Source organism: Oryctolagus cuniculus, chromosome 7 (assembly GCF_051225735.1).
Source record: "Oryctolagus cuniculus isolate XC-2025 breed Fujian yellow rabbit chromosome 7, ASM5122573v1, whole genome shotgun sequence".
Taxonomy (NCBI): Eukaryota; Metazoa; Chordata; class Mammalia; order Lagomorpha; family Leporidae; genus Oryctolagus; species Oryctolagus cuniculus.
The window spans coordinates 156,619,412-156,632,475 of record NC_142873.1 but is presented as its reverse complement, the minus strand read 5'-3'; the positions used below and the strand labels follow the sequence as shown (position 1 = coordinate 156,632,475).

Below are 13,064 nucleotides of genomic sequence, written 5' to 3'. Positions count from 1 at the left end.
AGAAAGAAAGAAATACATCTTTTAAGAAATGTTTAAAAAATACACATAGATCTGTCAACCTCAAATGTGCATCAGAGCCCAACTCTTCAAAGTCAAGTTTAATACTCTGGTTTCTCTTCAGATCATATAAATCCTTTGTCTTTTACCAAAGTCAAGTTTATTCAGGAATATTCGGGGATTACAATGCGGGGCACTTAGGCTTGTCAAGGGAACTTCAAGGAGTATAAGGAGACCAGGAAATGAGACAGGACACACATTTTTTCTTTCTTTTATATTTTTTAAGGTTTATTTATTTATTTGAAAGTCAGAGTTACACAGAAAGAGAATAGAGGCAGAGAGAGAGAGAGAGAGAGAGAGGTCCTCCATCCGCTGGTTCACTCCCCAAATGGCTGCAATGGCCAGAGCGGTGCCCATCCAAAGCCAGGAGCCAGGAGCTTCCCCAGGCCTCCCAGGAGGACACACATTTCTGGGGAGCCACGTCCTTGAGTTCTCCCAACCTTGTGATCACCACCTGTGCACGAAAGGAACGGATGGTGTGTCAGAAGACGTCTTCCTTTGTTTCATGTGACTGCTGCCTTCTCTCAGTGCAGGGAGTCCCGAAGGTGAGCCCTTCTCTGCTGTGTCTGTCACTTCATTCTGGGAGGCCACGTTCTTGGGTTCAACCAGCTCTGTGTCTGTATCGTTCATTTACCCATAGTGTCAACCAGATAGTTTGAGAAGAGAACACTTCTGATTTTTCTCTCACTTAAATATAGCCAGTTTGAATAGAATGCAAAGAACGTTGCCCCATGTGCTGTGGCATGGCCAGTTAGCCCCCACCTGGGATGTCGGCTTCCCCTGTGGGCCCCGGTTCAAGTCCCAGCTGTTCCACTTCTGATCCAGCTCCCTGCTAATGTCCATGGGAAAGCAGCAGAGGATGGCCCAAGTGTTTGTGCCCCTGCCACTCACAGGGATGAGACCTGGACACAGCTCCTGGCTCCTGGCTCCTGGCCTTGGCCTTGGCCTGGCCCAGCCCTAGCCACTGGGTCCATTTGGGGGTGAGCTGGAGGGAAGGAACCCTGGGGCAGGGTTAGAAGGCGTGGAAGGACCTTGGGTGAATTCTGGGAATTCCATTCCTCTGTGGCATTATGGACCCCTCCCGCTCACTCTTGGACAAGGCGGGGGAGCCAGGCCCAATAGGACCCCTGCTGCACACAGGGGTCACAAATGAGGGGACAAGGAGAAGGAGGCAATGTCAAGGAGACCAGCCCTGCTGGGCCACAGGTTCCCAGCCCATGGGCCCCTCTTCTGAAAGAGGGAGCTTTGTTGCAAATAAACTCGCTTTCACCTTTGCACTCTCTCTTCTACTTTTCTTTTTATTTATTTTTTAAAGATTTATTTATTTGAAAGTCATAGTTACACAGAGAGAGGCAGAGAGAGAGAGAGTGGGAGAGAAAGAGAGATAGAGATAGAGAAAGAGGTCTCATATTCACTAATTCACTCCCCAATTTGCCACAAGGGCCAGAGCTGTGCCAATCTGAAGCCAGGAACCAGGAGCTTCTTCTGGGTCTCCAAGGACTTGGGTCATCTTCCACTGCTTTCCCAGGACATAGCAGAGAGCTGGATCGGAAGTGGAGCAACTGGGACTCCCGAACTGTTTCCCATATGGGATGCTGGCGCTTCAGGCTGGGCTTTTAACCCACTGTGCCACAGCACCGGCAAGGATAGCTTTGAAGGTATAGTATTGTTGGCTTTTTGTAAGTCTGTAAGGACAGGGTTACCCCGGTGGACCCAAGTGGGTACAGTCTAGTAGCCCAAAGTGGTGCATGTGCCTACGTGTAAGGGATGTACGTGGGAATCCACATCCCCGGGTGTTCTCACGACTCTCCTAATGCTCTGTGATAGTAATGTACGGCTTTTCAGGATTCTCATTAACATTTTGAGAAGACAACAAGTGACACCAATTTGGAGGCATCTGCGTAAGTTTCCTGGCCGTGTCACTTGTTGGAGAGGAGAATGTAGACTCTGTTGGGACACGTGGCATCCCCAGTCCCTTTGTTCGAGGGCCTTGAGTGGGGATCAGAAATTTTTCTCCAAGACTGGGGATTTGCATACAGGGTGTGGGACTAGGAGTCTGTGGAGCAGTCGTTGCAAATGGAGGGGCAGTGGCCACCACGCTCGTGCTGGGCCAAGTGGGAGAGACAGGACTTTGGGTCACCAAGCTGAGATGGGAATGGGCATGGACTAAGGACTCCTCTTCCACCGCTGGCAGAGGGGCAATGACGGGCTCCCGAGTGGGCTCCAGTCAGGAGAACGTGGGGAGCTCGGGCTCGCCTGAGGATGACTCTCCCGGCTGTTCTCTCCTGGTTAGTTTTCCCTGCAGATGCAGGTGCGCACCGGTCCCCGTGCAGACCTGGAGTTGGCAGAGCAGAGCAGGGCAGAGCAGAGGGGAACAGACCTGTGGAAGGCTGAGGGGCTGCTGTCCCTGGCCCTTGCTGGGAGACACACTGAGATCGTCAGGGCCTGGTGCAGGCCTGCCCCTCGCCTGCCTCCCTGAGGGGCCCTGATGGAGACCCCCTGCTTATGGACCTGAATGACTGCCTCGGATGGACTTACCCTGACTTACCCAGAAGGTTTCTCCCAGGTGAGGATGACCCGGGCAGCCTGGCAAGGAGCGCCCCTAGCGTCCAGCGCAGAGATGGGTCAGGGGAGTGGAGGGTCACACAGTGAGCCAGGGGCCTCTGCTGGAGCCAGTGAGAAGCTCAGCGGGGCCTTGACAACACTGCCGAGTCTAGGAGGTGACCCTGTGGCTGTGCAGGATTTCCTGTGACAGCTGAGCGACAGCTGGCGTTTACCTGCCTGCTCTCCCAGGTGCTTCCAGGTACTCGTAGAAGTGGGGTCCCAGCCAGGCAACAGGGGGACAGGGCAGGGGAAGGGGCGGGAGGCGGGCAAGGAGGCAGCTGTGCAGCATGTGACGTCAGCTCTCTGCTGGGCAGGTCACTCTTGGTCTAAGTTCTGACTCCTCCCTGTGTAGTGCACAGGTGGTGGAAGCTTCAAGTGCAGGACTTCGGGATGTCCATCATGACTTCTAGAACGTGTGGTGTGCAGGCGCGGTCTGTTCCTACTCAGCAAAGGCCAAGGGTCCGAGGGAAGCAGTGCAGGATGGGCCAAGGACAAGGGCTCGGCTGCCCTTGAAGGTGGTTGTAGACCTGGGCTTCGAGGGTAAACCCTGGACAGACTCCTCCCTGCCTGTCTCTGTGGAGCAGCAGAGGACAGGTTTCCTGCGCGTGGTTTGGAAGAGGCTGAGATTTGCACAGTGCCCATCGGAAGGATCTGGAAGGTCCTGGGCCTGGTGGAGCTGGGCTCTGTCTAGGAGGTGCAGGTGCATTGCCCCCTGGGAACGGTCCCCTCTGGCCAGGTTTGCACCTTCCCTGGGCCAAGGAGAAGCATTCATACACCGCTTCTCTCCCACATCTGCGTGTCTGCCTCCTCTTCCCCGAAGAAGAGTAAAATCTTTTTTTTTAAGTTAAAAAAACTTTTTTTTAAAGATTTTACTTCTTTTATTTGAGATGTAGTGTTACAGACATTGAGAGGGAGAGACATAGAGAAAGGTCTTCCATCCGCTGGTTCACTCCAAAAATGGCTGCAATGGCCAGAGCTGCAGTGATCTGAAGCCAGGAGTTTCCTCACGGTCTCCCAGGCAGGTGCAGGGGACTAAGGCCTTGGGCCATCTTCTGCTTTCCCAGGCCACAGCAGAGAGCTGGATTGGAAGAGGAGCAGCCGGGACTAGAACCGGTGCCCATATAGAATGCTGGCACCGCGGGCAGAAGATTAACCTAGTGCACAACGGCACGGACCCCGAAGAAAAATATTGCGGCTGAGTTCACCTCTCAGTTCCGCAAGCTGGACCGCCTTTGAGAGCTGTACATGGACTCATGCTCAGGTAAGGAGAGCTGGTGAGGTACTTATGAGGACTGTACTAAAGACTTCCAGGACCAGAGGCAACGCCTTGGGTATCTCCTGCCTGCAGCTGCTGGTGCTGCTACCATGGCGTAAACACCAGAACCTTACAGGAGTAGTGGTAAAGTGAGGTCTCCCAGAAACATCAGGCTTAGGAGGGGTGGAGGATGCAGAAGGAGATGCTGTGCTGGAGTAGTGGTAAAGTGAGGTCTCCCAGAAACATCAGGCTAAGGAGGGGTGGAGGATGCAGAAGGAGATGCTGTGCTGGGGAGGGGAGCGTCTGCTCTGGTGGGGGGGGGCTTGTGAAGTCTTCACTAGGAAATGCATTCAGGCTGAGGTGCTGGCAAGTGAAGAGGGCATTGAGGGAGGGACCGCAAGAAACGCGATTCAAAATACTCAGCACCTGTGTGAGAGGACGGGCCTGTGGCTGGCTCCCGCCCCCCAGTGGGGCAGTTAACGTGTGGGACATCATGATTCTGGAGAGAAAGACTGTGAAGTGTGGCCGATGGTTCTGTGACCAGCAATGGGAGTGAGCCCTTCCGGCTGGTAACCCCAGTTGATGCCGCTCCATCCTGCCTGGGTTTGTCTTTCATTCCTGTCGCCCACTAGCCAGGTCTCACCCAAAGAGGTGGTGCTCTGCTCAGCAGGTTAGGAAAGGAGCTTCAGAGAGTTTACGAAGTGGACCTTTGACCCTCACACAACCTAAAGGGGGCTGACCTGCAGGACCAGCATCCTGGGTGTTAGTGTTCTTGGAGGTCAGAGGGTCTTGGGCTTTGGGGCCGGGATCAGAGAGCTGTCTCCCACCCTGACATCATCCTCCAGGACCACCCATCCCAGAGCTGACACTTATCTGTCCTCAGGTGCCTGAGCGCCCCGTTGGAGGCTCTGTCCATAACCAACTGTGTCCTCTCAGAGTAGATTTCGTGCACTTGTCCCAGTGCCTGATATCCATGAGCTGAAACACCTGCACCTGAGCCGTGTCCCGCTGACCAGCCTCCGTCCCGAGACCCTCCAAGTGCTGCTGGAGACCGTGGCAGCCACCCTCAGGACCCTGGACTTCCTGGACTGTGAGATCACCGACTCCCAGCTCGATGCCCTCCTGCCTGCCCTGAGCCGCTGCTCCCAGCTCACCAAGCTCAGCTGCCTGGGAATGACCTCTCCATGGCTGCGCTGGAGAACCTGCTGCCCCACACCGCACAGTTGGACAAGTTGCCCCCGGAGCTTTATCCGGCCCTCCAGAGATCCACGGCACCCCGAGCGCTGCCCACCGATGGAGGCTCCACCAACTCCCCACTGAGCTAAGTATGACTCTACAGTTGTTGGAGCACTCCAAGAAAGTCTGATGTAGCACCATGGCCTGTGCTGATTGTAGCAACCAGGCCACGGATAGCATGGAGCCCCTCAGTGCCCCTCTGTGCCCCTGTCTAGTTTGATGTGTGTATCAGAGCCTTCCTCCTGGGCACTAGGAGGTGGGCGCATCATAGCGGGACAGGAATCCACTGAGTGTGAGCAGGAAAAGGATTGATCCAGCAGGGGGAGCTTTGGACGAGGACGAGCTGTCTGGGAGTCCAGGCCTTTAGAGCTGGACAGAGGGACCCGAGTGTGCAGAGTGGGATTGGGAGGGAGTTGTGCCTGAGTGCTTGGCTATAAAGACGTGGCAGAAGTAAAGGGAATCTCGGCGTGACCTTACGTCCGTGGCCGGTGCACCTGGTTGCTCAGTGTCATCCTCAGAACTTGCCAGTGGCTGAGGGAAAAGTGGGACTGAGGTGTCTCAGCAGTGAGGCTTGGACCCAGGAGCTCTGGGGGACGACATACAATGGGGCCACTGTGACCATTCCTCCCATTCTGCACTTGTCTCTGGGCTTATTTCTGTGGCTGTTGAGTGAGTTAATACATACAGGACTGAGGCCGCTGCTGTGGCTTAGTGGCACCGGCATCCCACGTGGATGCCAGGTGAAGTCCCTTCGACTCCACTTCCATCCAGCTCCCTGCTAATACCTGGTAAAGCAGCCGAAGAGGGGCCAAGTGATTGGGCCCCTGCTCCCATGGGGGAGACCCAGATGAAGCTCTTGGCTTTGCCCTGGAAACAGTGTCAGCCATTGTGGCCCTTTGGGGAGTGAACCTGCGGATAGAAGATGTCTTTCTCTCAGAAACTCTGCCTTTCAAAAAAATAAAGAAAGAAAGAAAGAAATACATCTTTTAAGAAATGTTTAAAAAATACACATAGATCTGTCAACCTCAAATGTGCATCAGAGCCCAACTCTTCAAAGTCAAGTTTAATATTCTTGTTTCTCTTAGAGCATATAAATCTTTCGTCTTTTACCAAAGTCAAGTTTATTCAGGAATATTCGGGGATTACAATGCGGGGCACTTAGGCTTGTCAAGGGAACTTCAAGGAGTATAAGGAGACCAGGAAATGAGACAGGACACACATTTCTTTCTTTCTTTTATATTTATAAGGTTTATTTATTTATTTGAAAGTCAGAGTTACACAGAAAGAGAAAAGAGGCAGAGAGAGAGAGAGAGAGAGAGAGAGAGAGAGAGGTCCTCCATCCGCTGGTTCACTCCCCAAATGGCTGCAATGGCCAGAGCGGTGCCCATCCCAAGCCAGGAGCCAGGAGCTTCCCCAGGTCTCCCAGGAGGACACACATTTCTGGGGAGCCACGTCCTTGAGTTCTCCCAACCTTGTGATCACCACCTGTGCACGAAAGGACCGGATGGTGGGTCAGAAGACGTCTTCCTTTGTTTCATCTGACTCCTGCCTTCTCCTCTCAGTGCAGGGAGTCCCGAAGGTGAGCCCTTCTCTGCTGTGTCTGTGACTTCATTCTGGGAGGCCACGTGCTTGGCTTCAACCAGCTCTGTGTCTGTATCATTCATTTACCCATAGTGTCAACCAGATAGTTTGAAAGAGAACACTTCTAATTTTTCTCTCACTTAAATATAGCCAGTTTGAATAGAATGCAAAAAACGTTGCACCATGTGCTGTGGCATGGCCAGTTAAGCCTCCACCTGCAAGGTCGGCATCCCCTGTGGGCCCTGGTTCAAGTCCCTGCTGTTCTACTTCTGATTGAGCTCCCTGCTAATGTACATAGGAAAGCAGCAGAGGATGGCCCAAGTGTTTGTGCCCCTGCCACTCAGAGGGATGAGACCTGGACACAGCTCCTGGCTCCTGGCTCCTGGCCTTGGCCTTGGCCTGGGCCAGCCTTAGCCACTGGGTCATTTGGGGGTGAGCTGGAGGGATGGAACCCTGGGGCAGGGTTAGAAGGCGTGGAAGGACCTTGGGTGAATTCTGGGAATTCCATTCCTCTGGGGCATTATGGACCCCTCCCGCTCCCTCCTGGACAAGGCGGGGGAGCCAGGCCAAATAGGACCCTTGCTGCACACAGGGGTCACAAATGAGGGGACAAGGAGAAGGAGGCAATGTCAAGGAGACCAGCCCTGCTGGGCCACAGGTTCCCAGCCCATGGGCCCCTCTTCTGAAAGAGGGAGCTTTGTTGCAAATAAACTCACTTTCACCTTTGCACTCTCTCTTCTACTTTTCTTTTTATTTATTTTTTAAAGATTTATTTATTTGAAAGTCATAGTTACACAGAGAGAGGCAGAGAGAGAGAGAGAGTGGGAGAGAAAGAGAGATAGAGATAGAGAAAGAGGTCTCATATTCACTAATTCACTCCCCAATGGCCACAAGGGCCAGAGCTGTGCCAATCTGAAGCCAGGAACCAGGAGCTTCTTCTGGGTCTCCAAGGACTTGGATCATCTTCCACTGCTTTCCCAGGCCATAACAGAGAGCTGGATCGGAAGTGGAGCAACTGGGACTCCCGAACTGTTTCCCATATGGGATGCTGGCACTTCAGGCTGGGCTTTTAACCCACTGTGCCACAGCACCGGCAAGGATAGCTTTGAAGGTATAGTATTGTTGCCTTTTTGTAAGTCTGTAAGGACAGAGTTACCCCGGTAGATTCCAGGTCGGTACAGCCTAGTAGCCCGAAGTGGTGCATGTGCCTACGTGTAAGGGATGTGCGTGGGAATCCACATCCCCGGGTGTTCTCACGACTCTCCAAATGCTCTGTGACAGTAATGTAGGGCTTTTCAGGATTCTCATTAACATTTTCTAGAAGAAAACAAATGACATCATTTTAGGGGCATCTGCGTAAAGTTTCCTGGCCGTGTCACTTGTTGGAGAGGAGAATGTAGACTCTGTTGGGACACGTGGCACCCCCAGTCCCTTTGTTCGAGGGCCTTGAGTGGGGATCAGAAATTTTTCTCCAAGACTGGGGATTTGCATGCAGGGTGTGGGACTCGGAGTCTGTGGAGCAGTCATTGCAAATGGAGGGGCAGTGGCCACCACGCTCGTGTTGGGGCTAGTGGGAGAGACAGGACTTTGGGTCACCAAGCTGAGATGGGAATGGGCATGGACTAAGGACTCCTCTTCCACCGCTGGCAGAGGGGCAATGACGGGCTCCCGAGTGGGCTCCGAGTCAGGAGAACGTGGGGAGCTCGGGCTCGCCTGAGGATGACTCTCCCGGCTGTTCTCTCCTGGTTAGTTTTCCCTGCAGATGCAGGTGAGCACCGGTCCCCGTGCAGACCTGGAGTTGGCAGAGCAGAGCAGAGCAGAGCAGAGGGGAACAGACCTGCGGAAGGCTGAGGGGCTGCTGTCCCTGGCCCTTGCTGGGAGACACACTGAGATCGTCAGGGCCTGGTGCAGGCCTGCCCCTCGCCTGCCTCCCTGAGGGGCCCTGATGGAGACCCCCTGCTTATGGACCTGAATGACTGCCTCGGATGGACTTACCCTGAGTTACCCAGAAGGGTTCTCCCAGGTGAGGATGACCTGGGCAGCCTGGCAAGGAGCGCCCCTAGCGTCCAGCGCAGAGATGGGTCAGGGGAGTGGAGGGTCACACAGTGAGCCAGGGGCCTCTGCTGGAGCCAGTGAGAAGCTCAGCAGGGCCTTGACAACACCGCCGAGTCTAGGAGGTGACCCTGTGGCTGTGCAGGATTTCCTGTGACAGCTGAGCGACAGCTGGCGTTTACCTGCCTGCTCTCCCAGGTGCTTCCAGGTACTCGTAGAAGTGGGGTCCCAGCCAGGCAACAGGGGACAGGGCAGGGGAAGGGGCGGGAGGCGGGCAAGGAGGCAGCTGTGCAGGATGTGACGTCAGCTCTCTGCTGGGCAGGTCACTCTTGGTCTAAGTTCTGAGACTCCTCCCTGTGTAGTGCACAGGTGGTGGAAGCTTCAAGTGCAGGACTTCCGGGATGTCCATCATGACTTCTAGAACGTGTGGTGTGCAGGTGCGGTCTGTTCCTACTCAGCAAAGGCCAAGAGTCCGAGGGAAGCAGTGCAGGATGGGCCAAGGACAAGGGCTTGGCTGCCCTTGAAGGTGGTTGTAGACCTGGGCTTCGAGGGTAAACCCTGGACAGACTCCTCCCTGCCTGTCTCTGTGGAGCAGCAGAGGACAGGTTTCCTGCGCGTGGTCTGGAAGAGGCTGAAGATTTGCACAGTTCCCATCGGAAGGATCTGGAAGGTCCTGGGCCTGGTGGAGCTGGCTCTGTCTAGGAGGGGCAGGTGCATTGCCCCTGGGAACGGTCCCCTCTGGCCAGGTTTGCTCCTTCGCTGGGCCAAGAGAAGCGTTCATACACCGCTTCTCTCCCACATCTGCTGTCTGCCTCCTGTTCCCCGAAGAAGGAAAATCTTTTTTTTTTTTAATTAAAAAAAAATTTTTTTTTTACATTTTATTTTTTTATTTGCGAGGTAGAGTTACAGACAGTGAGCGGGAGAGACATAGAGAAAGCTCTTGTGTCTTCTAGCTCATTCCCCAAATGGCTGCAATGGCCGGAGCTACAAGCTTCCTCCTGGTCTCCCACGCAGGTGCAGGGGCCCAAGGCCTTGGGCCATCTTCTGCTTTCCCAGGCCATAGCATAGAGCTGGATTGGAAGAGGAGCAGCTGGTACTAGCACAGGTGCCCATGCAGGATGCCCGTTTGCAGGCAGAGGATTAACCTAGTGCACCACCACGCCGGCCCCAGAAGGAAAATCTTGCTCTGAGTTCAGCTCTCAGTCCGGCTGCTGGACCACCTGGAGAGCTGTACATGGACTCTGTCCCCTTCCTCGAAGGCCACCTGCATCAGGTGCTCAGGTAAGCAGAGCTGGTGAGGTACTTACGAGGACTGTACTAAGACTGCCAGGACCACAGGCAACGCCTTGGGTATCTCCTGCCTGCAGTTGCTGGTGCTGCTACCATGGTGTAAACACCAGAACCTAACAGGAGATCTAGTAGGCACTCAGTGGTAAAGTGAGGTCTCCCAGAAACATCAGGCTAAGGGGGGGTGGAGGATGCAGAAGGAGATGCTGTGCTGGGGAGGGGAGCGTCAGCTCTGGTGGGGGGGCTTGTGAAGTCTTCACTAGGAAATGCATTCAGGCTGAGGCGCTGGCAAGTGAAGAGGGCATTGAGGGAGGGACCGCAAGAAACGCGATTCAAAATACTCAGCACCTGTGTGAGAGGACGGGGCCTGTGGCTGGCTCCCCCACCCCAGTGGGGCAGTTAACGTGTGGGACATCATGATTCTGGAGAGAAGACTGTGAAGTGTGGCTGATCGTTAGTGACCAGCGATGGGAGTGAGCCCTTCTGGCTGGTAACCCCAGTTGATGCCGCCCCATCCTGCCTGGGTTTGTCTTTTATTCCTGTCGCCCACTAGGCAGGTCTCACCCAAAGAGGTGGTGCTCTGCTCAGCAGGTTAGGAAAGGAGCTTCAGAGAGTTTACCAAGTGGACCTTTGACCCTCACACAACCTACAGGGGGCTGACCTGCAGGACAAGCATCCTGGGTGTTAGTGTGCTTGGAGGTCAGAGGGATCCTGGGCTTTGGGGCCAGGAACAGAGAGCTGTCTCCCACCCAGATGTCATCCTCCAGGACCACCCATCGTAGAGCTGACACTTATCTGTCCTCAGGTGCCTGAGCGCCCCCTTGGAGGCTCTGTCCATAACCAACTGCGTCCTCTCAGAAGCGGATCTCGTGCACTTGTCCCAGTGCCCGACATCCATGAGCTGAAACACCTGCACCTGAGCTGCGACCCGCTGACCAGCCTCCGTCTCGAGCCCCTCCGAGTGCTGCTGGAGACCGTGGCAGCCACCCTCAGGACCCTGGACTTCCTGGACTGTGAGATCACCGACTCCCAGCTCGATGCCCTCCTGCCTGCCCTGAGCCGCTGCTCCCAGCTCACCAAGCTCAGCTGCCTGGGAATGACCTCTCCATGGCTGGCTGGAGAACCTGCTGCGCCACACTGCACAGTTGCACAAGTTGCCCCCAGAGCTTTATCCGGCCCTCCAGAGATCCACGGCACCCCGAGCACTGCCCACCGATGGAGGCTCCACCAACTCCCCACTGAGCTAAGTACGACTCTACAGTTGTTGGAGCACTCCAAGAAAGTCTGATGTAGCAGCATGCCCTGTGCTGATTGTAGCAACCAGGCCACGTATAGCATGGAGCCCATCTGTGCCACTCTGTGCCCCTGTCTAGTTTGATGTGTGTATCAGATCCTTCCTCCTGGGCACTAGGAGGTGGGCGCATCATAGCGGGACAGGAATCCACTGTCTGAGAGTGAGCAGGAAAAGGACTGATCCAGCAGGGGGAGCTTTGGACGAGGACGAGCTGTCTGGGAGTCCAGGCCTTTAGAGCTGGACAGAGGGACCCGAGTGTGCAGAGTGGGACTGGGAGGGAGTTGTGCCTGGGTGCTTGGCGATAAAGACGTGGCAGAAGTAAAGGGAATGTCGGCGTGACCTTACGTCCGTGGTCGGTGCACCTGGTTGCTCAGTGTCAGCCTCAGAACTTGCCAGTGGCTGAGGGAAAAGCGGGACTGAGGTGTCTCAGCAGTGAGGCTTGGACCCAGGAGCTCTGGGGGAGGACATGCAATGGGGCCGCTGTGACCATTCCTCCCATTCTGCACTTGTCTCTGGGCTTATTTCTGTGGCTGTTGAGTGAGTTAATACATACAGGACTGAGGCCGCTTCTGTGGCTTAGTGGCACTGGCATCCCACCTGGGTGCCAGGTGATCCCACCTGCTCCACTTCCATCCAGCTGCCTGCTGATGGCCTGGGAATGCAGCAGAAGATGTGCCAAGTGATTGTGCCCCTGGCACTCAGAGGGATGAGACCTGGACACAGCTCCTGGCTCCTGGCCTTGGCCTGGCCCAGCCCTAGCCACTGGGTCCACGTGGGGGTGAGCTGGAGGGAAGGAACCCTGGGGCAGGGTTGGAAGGCGTGGAGAGACCTTGGGTGAATTCTGGGAATTCCATTCCTCTGGGGCATTATGGACCCCTCCCGCTCCCTCCTGGACAAGGCGGGGAGCCAGCCCAATAGGACCCCTGCTGCACACAGGGGTCACAGAAGAGGGGACAGGAGAAGGAGGCAATGTCAAGGAGACCAGCCCTGCCAGGCCACAGATTCCCAGCCCAGGGGCCCCTCTTCTGAAAGAGGGAGTTTTGTTGCAAATAAACTCGCTTTCACCTTTGCACTCTCTCTTCTACTTTTCTCTTTATATACTGTTTAAAGATTTATTATTTGAAAGTCAGAGTTACACTGACAGAGGAGAGGCAGAGAGAGAGAGAGAGAGAGAAAGTTCTTCCATCCACTGAATCCCTCCCCAGTTGTCTGCGTGGGCCAGAGCTGCGCCAATCTGAAGCCAGGAGCTAGGAGCTTTTTCGGGGTCTCCATGCAGGTGAAGAGGTCTAAACACCTGGGCCATCTTCCACTGCTTTCCCAGGGCCATAACAGAGAGCTGGATCGGAAGTGGAGTGGCTGGGTTTCGAACCGATGCCCATATGGGATGCTGGTTTTCAGGCTGGGATTTTAACCCACTGTGCCACAGCGCCGGCAAGAATAGTTTTGAAGGTATAGTATTGTTGGCTTTTTGTAAGGCTGTAAGGGCAGGGTTACCCCGTTAGATTCCAGGTCGGTATAGCCTAGTAGCCCAAAGTGGTGCATGTGCCTACGTGTAAGGGATGTATGTGGGAATCCACATCCCCGGGTGTTTCTCAGGACTCTCCAAATGCTCTGTGATAGTAATGTACGGCTTTTCTAGCTTCTCATTAAAAAAATTTTTTTTTGACAGGCAGAGTGGATAGCGGGAGAGAGAGAGAG

At 54.7% G+C, this 13,064-nt stretch overlaps 1 long non-coding RNA gene and 1 pseudogene across 1 annotated transcript; both read left to right on the top strand.

The window, feature by feature from the left end:
* The first annotated feature begins 3,731 nt into the window (after window positions 1–3,731).
* Window positions 3,732–6,066, top strand: LOC149125835 (PRAME family member 12-like; annotated as a pseudogene).
* Window positions 6,067–7,542: 1,476 nt separating this feature from the next.
* On the top strand, window positions 7,543–12,548 carry LOC149125834 (uncharacterized). Its single transcript, XR_016210241.1, has 3 exons — window positions 7,543–8,756; window positions 9,800–10,066; window positions 10,878–12,548. It is a non-coding gene; the product is annotated as an uncharacterized LOC149125834 (long non-coding RNA).
* The last annotated feature ends 516 nt before the right edge of the window (window positions 12,549–13,064 follow it).